The 6,522-nt window shown below is 43.5% G+C and overlaps 1 pseudogene; it reads right to left on the reverse strand.

The window, feature by feature from the left end:
• Window positions 1-390: 390 nt before the first annotated feature.
• On the reverse strand, window positions 391-969 carry LOC131912391 (high mobility group protein HMG-I/HMG-Y-like; annotated as a pseudogene).
• Window positions 970-6,522: the final 5,553 nt, after the last annotated feature.

Genomic DNA, 6,522 nt, shown 5'->3' on the forward strand with positions numbered 1-6,522 from the left:
AAACACTCATACACATAAAGAAAATAAATTAATCTTTTAAAAGATTTTTAAAAACAATATTCTTTCCTGCTGCCTCCCCATTTACTCAGTACTGCAACTTAAAAATAAACAAAAACCCCTTTCATTCCGGGGAACACTAGCTGTTGGATTCACTGATTACAGGAAAAGCAGAATCCCTAATCGCTAATCTTCCATCAGTTTCCAAAGCCTGGACTAGCTAATGATCTTCAGATAGCACTGAAGAGCAGACCAAGGACTCACTAGTCTTGTTCTTTAATTAAAAGTGGGATAATGTTTAACTCATAAGAAAATGAGTTGATCTGAAGAATTACAGAAACTGGCCTCAGAGACAAAGAAGCCAGGAACAGCAGAGCAGAAGGGACCCGCAAGACAAAGAGACCCCCCACCCCAGAGCAATGTCTCTAAGGCAGGTGCACAGCAGGACAGGCTGCGACTAAATGAGAAGTTACCCTTGTCAGAAGAGGACAGGTATGCTGGGGAGGAGGGCTCAGGGACTGAGCCAAATCCTGCTGCTGTGGGAGCCACAGAGCCTGTAGCTGGTGCAGTCCTGTGCAGTGGGGGGGAGGGGCCTGGAAGCGGGGCTTCCAGTCCCAGGGGAAAGCTGCTCCTTTGATGGCCAAGGAGCAGGTGGCACTGTGCATGGTCGCTGCTCCTCCTCTGAGGACTCCTGGGAGACGCCCTCCTCTTTCTTCTTCTCCAGTTTCTTGGGTCTGCCCCTTGCTTTCCTCCTTGTGGTAGTTTTCCGTGTATTGGCAGCACCCTTATTTTTGCTTCCCTTTGGTGGGTCCTGAGGTCTCTTTGGTGTTGGCACTCCACTGGGCTCCCTACTAGCGCCGTCCCAGGACTCACCAGAGGCTGCTTGCACCTGCCCGGTCCTCGCTTTCCAGTCCCGTCCTTCTCCTGCTTGGAAGCCAGAGGCTGGCTAAACTTTGAGCTGGACTCGCTCATCTTCCTTCGCTACCGGGCAGTAAGAGGGACTGGCGGTGATGGCCTTCTTGGAGCCGTGCCAACACCAGAAATAGCCCCAACTCAGGAGTCCCAATTCAGTACAGAGTTTTTAAAGGCAAAAACCACAAGGACCATAATTTACATCAAAGTTAAATGAGGGTCATAGTAACTTTGAAACACTTATTTCTAGTAGAGAATAACAATTATTTTAGACATAGCATGCCAGTTATTTTTTTAAAGACATATCTTTTTCAGGTGTTTTAGTTTACATTAATTATTTTGGTTAATACATCTGAATCATGGTCAAGGCCATGGAAATCACAAATGTGTTGCCAAGGCAGACATGACTACTATGTGCAGACGGGGAGAGGGCTGGGAACTGTCTAAGCAAACACAAAATGGAGTCAAAACAAAATGACATTACCTGAGTCATTTCAACTCCAGCACCCATGTAACAAGCAGGGCATTTTCACACATGCCAACAATAACCCCCACATTGCCCAAGATAAAGGCAGGGTGGTCACTGAGGATTGCTGGCTGCCGGCCTAAGTGGGGAAAAAAGTGAACTCCGGGTTCAGAGAGATACTTTGGCTCAAAAATAAGAAATAAGGCAGAGTGACAAAGGCCATCTGATGTCCTCTTCTGGCCTTCACATGTGCATGTGCACACAAGTATGCACACCAGTACCTACATGTACAGTACACACAAATGATAAATATAAGTGAGATATTTCCCTGAGCTTTATAAGATGTTCTAACAAATTATTGAACCAGAGAAAAGAGTATAGAAATTCGTGACTTATAAGTGATTGGTAAGAAGAATGAAGGTCCCAGACTTAAGGTTGGCATTGGAACAGGGATGGTATTGTGGTAATGAGCATTGAACTTGTGAGCTACTTGAGGACATGGTGTTAGAAAGGAATTGAATCAAGAGACACCCAGGTGATGTCTGCTTGGCATGTGTGGAGAAGCATCCATGTATCTGGCTACATGTCCTCTTCACTGAAAGCCTGGTAGGAGTCTGCTGGTTTGTGTATCCCAGCCTAGAAAGCGGTGAATTCTTTGTACATAGTTGCTGTTACCATGAAAAGAAAGCAATGGATGCCAGCATTACCCAGTGCTAGTGGGATTGGCTGTCAAGTGTAGAAATGGCCTATTGCCAGAATATATTCATAAAGTTATGACTATGCAATTAAAATTTAACAGTGAATAAAGCAATCATCTAGTAAGTTGTCATCAGCTAATGAGTTAACACAGACCTTTAATTTGCCTGAACAATTCATACCCTAAATTTTAATATTTCTTAAATATGTATTTATTCTTTGATAATTTCATAAGTGTGTGCCATGTGTCTTGATAATATTCATCTCTTACCCTCTCTTCCCTTTTCCTGCAGATCCTTTATGTCTTCCATTATTTTCTATAACTCACTGAGTCCAGTTAGTACTGCTCACATGAACATAGGTGTGTGGAATTTGGGAAACCTACCAGGCACCATCATGGAGAAATTTAACTCTACCTTTCCCAGTGGCCATCAACTGCCAACAGAGGAGGAGCTTCATATTCTTTCTAACCCTTCATCAGCAATGTCTCCTGAACTTTGAGGCTATAGGGGACAGAGTCCATTTAGGCTGAGCACTCCGTAGTCATTTATTCTGTTTTTTTGACCAATTATGAGGCTCTACATTATCTGCTTCCCAAAGAAATTGAAGCTTCTTTGCCCAAGACTGAAAGTAGCCCAGGCCTATGGGTAAAAAAAGTAAATGTTCTGAAGGCAGTTTGACCATATTTAACAAAACGCTACTAGACTCATCCCAAGGTTCCCTAGGTCTGTGAACCCCCTACCATGGGCTTTTGACCAGGTTAAAGTACTAAGCATATAACACCTATAACAGTCAGGCCATTGTTAGATGTGGGCAAATCTTGCATGACAGGCTGGTATTGTAGCAGGCAGGGCCCAGCACTGGGTAAGATCACTGATGTCTTTTCTCCACCAACAGCCTGCATAGCACCTTCTAGTGTTATGAAAACTAACCAGCAGGGAGGGAGTTGCCCACGCAGTTTCAGATTGCTTTCTCTCTGTCCTCCAACTAAACCTGTTATTTTTTAACCATACAAACCAAATAGTAGAGATTGACTCTGAAATATGTGACCATCTTTATCAACTCTCCAAGTGTCCATTCTAGTTCTACAAATAGTGATGCTAAATTTAATTAGAAGCCCCTTAAGCTACTTTCTTTGCCTCTGTTCTTTTTCTTCTCCAAAAGCAGGCATTTAAAATTAATTCCCCTTCCATCATCCCAAAAAAACCTCTGGTTAAATGACTAAGGATTTGTGGCAGAGTGAGAAAGAAAACAGGAGCCTAACACAAAGGAATGCACAAACATCAGTCAGACTCTTATGAAGGAGAAAACACAGACAGATGTTAGATTCAGATGCATATAACCCATAAATACACTGAGCAGGAAGCACACAGAAATGGGCTCCAGAACACAGTCAGTTATGGTTGTCTGTTCTGGAAACACCTTAAACACTATCCAGCAGAACAGAAAAGTCCTTAGATTTCAGCCATGACTAGAACTAGAATCTAAATTCTTTGGAAAGGCCTATCCTAGGACATTATGGTTCCCAGTGGTCAGTATTTTGTACTTCAAAATAATTAACCACGTCTTCTAGAGACCCCAGGGAAATGCTAAACTTTATATGGGATGATTTGATAAGACCACATGAAACTGGTCCCTTCAAAATATGTGAATTTTTTTAATCTGCAAGTTTTATTTTTAGGTATCAAACAATGTTTGCTGCAGCCATACCTCTTCTTTGTCCATCAATGTTCACAGGAGAACAGCAAGGCTCAGAAGTGAGACATCTCATAAAGCAAATATTATTTGGGAGGTTTTCCCCCTTGAAAGTTTAATAATTCTTGAGTGTTCTAGATGCTCCCGTGGAAATAGAAGTATTACAACAACGAACGTCAAGTTTCAAACAGGACCACTAAAGAGACCATGTATTCAGCAGAAAGCACCATGCTCTTGCATACCATAAAAATTACACAGAGTCCAGAGTCTAACTGGAAGCCAACTTTTGTCACCCTGTCAACACCCTGCCCCGCTTCAAACTCACTTGCCCTTTATTAGAGTCACCTTCTAACATCTGAATTAAACATCAATAGATGAAAAGATGTAGGACAACCTGAGAAAGTAACTAAGTATATTTTTCTGCTTTGGGGATGGGGTTCTAGACAGGGTTTGTCTGTGTAGCTTTGGCTGTCCTAGAACTCATTCTGCAGACCAGGCTGGCCTTGAACTCATAGAGATCTGCCTGCTCTGCCTCCCAAGTGCTGGGATAAAAGGCATGCACCATTACCATCCAGCTAGTTTTCTGCTTCTAAAGTGTTTATTTAGTAGCTGGGGCGATGGTTCAGTGGTTAAGAGCACTGGCTGCTCTTCCAGAAGACCCAGGTTTAATTTCCAGCACCCACATGGCAGTTCACAACTTCCTGTAACTCCAGTTCCAGCAGATCCAATGCCCTGTTCTGGCCTCCTCAGGCACCTGCACACATATAGTACAAATAAAAATATGTAGGCACACATATCCAGAATAATAATAAATAAATCTTTAAAGTGTTCACTTAGATAATCAAACTACTGGCAAATGTAAAATGTAAAAAAGCAGCATATCTTAGCAGAATGATAAAGGGTTTGTTCTGAAAGTAAGCCAAAGTAAGCCTTAGACCAAGCAAGACTCAGACAGCAAACAATGTGGAATACAGGTAAAAGCCTGGTGTTTAATCCTGATTTCAAAACTTCCTGCCCAGGTAACCTTGCAGGGCCAGTAAACAATGTGATTAGAACAGACCAGATTAGCTGGAAAATTCCCTTTTGCCTTTGATTTCATCTCTCTCTCTCTCTCTCTCTCTCTCTCTCTCTCTCTCTCTCTCTCTCTCTCTCTCCCTCTCTCCCTCTCCCTCTCCCTCTCCCTCTCCCTCTCCCTCTCCCTCTCCCTTTCCCTCTCCCTCCCTCTCCCTCTCCCTCTCTTTTGAAACCATTGACAGAATTATGCCATTCGCTCATTTAAAAAAGCAAATATTACCATTTTCATTCAAAGGCCTGTTTCTTTTCCTGGAATTCTAATAAAGCCTTCATAAGACATGGTGAGCTGCCCTCTTCTGTTCTTAGGCAGTCAGTGCAGGGCAGTCAGCGAACAGTGGCCCTGGGAAGGGTTTCACACCGTGTTCACTGTGAACACAGCAAGATTTTAACATCCAAGAACATTCCTACAGACCTCCAGCAATTCCAATATCCCCTTATGCAGAGAAGCTCCTCTTTGCTAGCTAAGACGTGTCCTCCTCTCTGCAACAGCACCCTCTTCCTGGCTAAGAAGAAAACAAAATTGACCTTGGGCCTGATTTCCCTGGACTAGTGAATGAACTCCCCAAATGTGTAAACAATGTCCATTCCTTGCCATTCCTTCCTGCTTGTTTTTTGGTTTTTCCCACACACATTGCATAGAAGCTTTGACTATGATTCCAAACTGCTAATGTGTGCACACTTCCACCATCACTGTGCCACATGGTCAGGAGGACCACCAACTTCCTCTGTGCCTTAGCAGAATGTTGGTGGGCAACTGACAGACCAGTCCAGAAACGAAAAAGACAGGGCCAGTCCAGATGGGGCGAAGGAGCAAACAGTTTCCCCCAGAGTGCCCACTGGGCTGCTGCCAGTTGCATCTGGGCAGGAAGGAAATGCAAAGGAAAAGGAAAAATGAGGGCACTGTAGAGCAACGTGAATCCTCAGCAGAAGCTTGGCGCTAACACTCGAGAATAAAGCAAGTGTTCTTCCACTTTAAACCGGGCTGGTTGACTGCTTTCCTCAGTTACTCTAAAGCACTTCTTCCTCTCTTCCCCAGAGTCCACTGAGGGGTTTTCATAAGGGTCCTCACTCTTGGAACAGGCTTTCCCACGACTGTCACCTCCCCCCAACCTCTTCATTTTCTTCCTCTATATAAAGCAATTTCACATCCTAAGACCATGTCAACGTATTAAGACCTTGACAGAATTCAAAGCTAATTGCTTTTCTTCTAAATACAAATTTTAGTCATCTCCAAAACAAATATCTTTGACATTGAGAACCTAGCCTTGGCTCAGAACTGAGTGCTAGACCTTTCTGCTTCCCAGCCCACGAGCTGGAGATTCCTCAGTTGATAGGTGTAGAAATACACATCTCAGGCACACCAGCAAGTGGCAGTTAGGGTAAGATGAGAGTCTACAGAACACCTCAACATGTGATGTCTTGTATTTAGAAGGTGCTCTGCTTATTAGTTACTTAGTAAAGCGTTGAATTTTTGCAGCAAGTTTAAAGGGTAGAAGGATGGCTGGGGAGATGAGATGGCTCAGTGGGTAAAAGCACTGCACAGTAAGCATGAGGACCTGTGTTCAAATCCCCAACACCCATGCATGGCAGCACATGTCTATAACCCCAATATTGGGTCAAAGGCTGGCAGAGAGTTCACTGGTTAGCCAGCCTAGGTTAAAAAAGGAGTTCAAGTTCAGAGA

Source organism: Peromyscus eremicus, chromosome 6 (genome assembly GCF_949786415.1).
Source record: "Peromyscus eremicus chromosome 6, PerEre_H2_v1, whole genome shotgun sequence".
Classification (NCBI taxonomy): Eukaryota; Metazoa; Chordata; class Mammalia; order Rodentia; family Cricetidae; genus Peromyscus; species Peromyscus eremicus.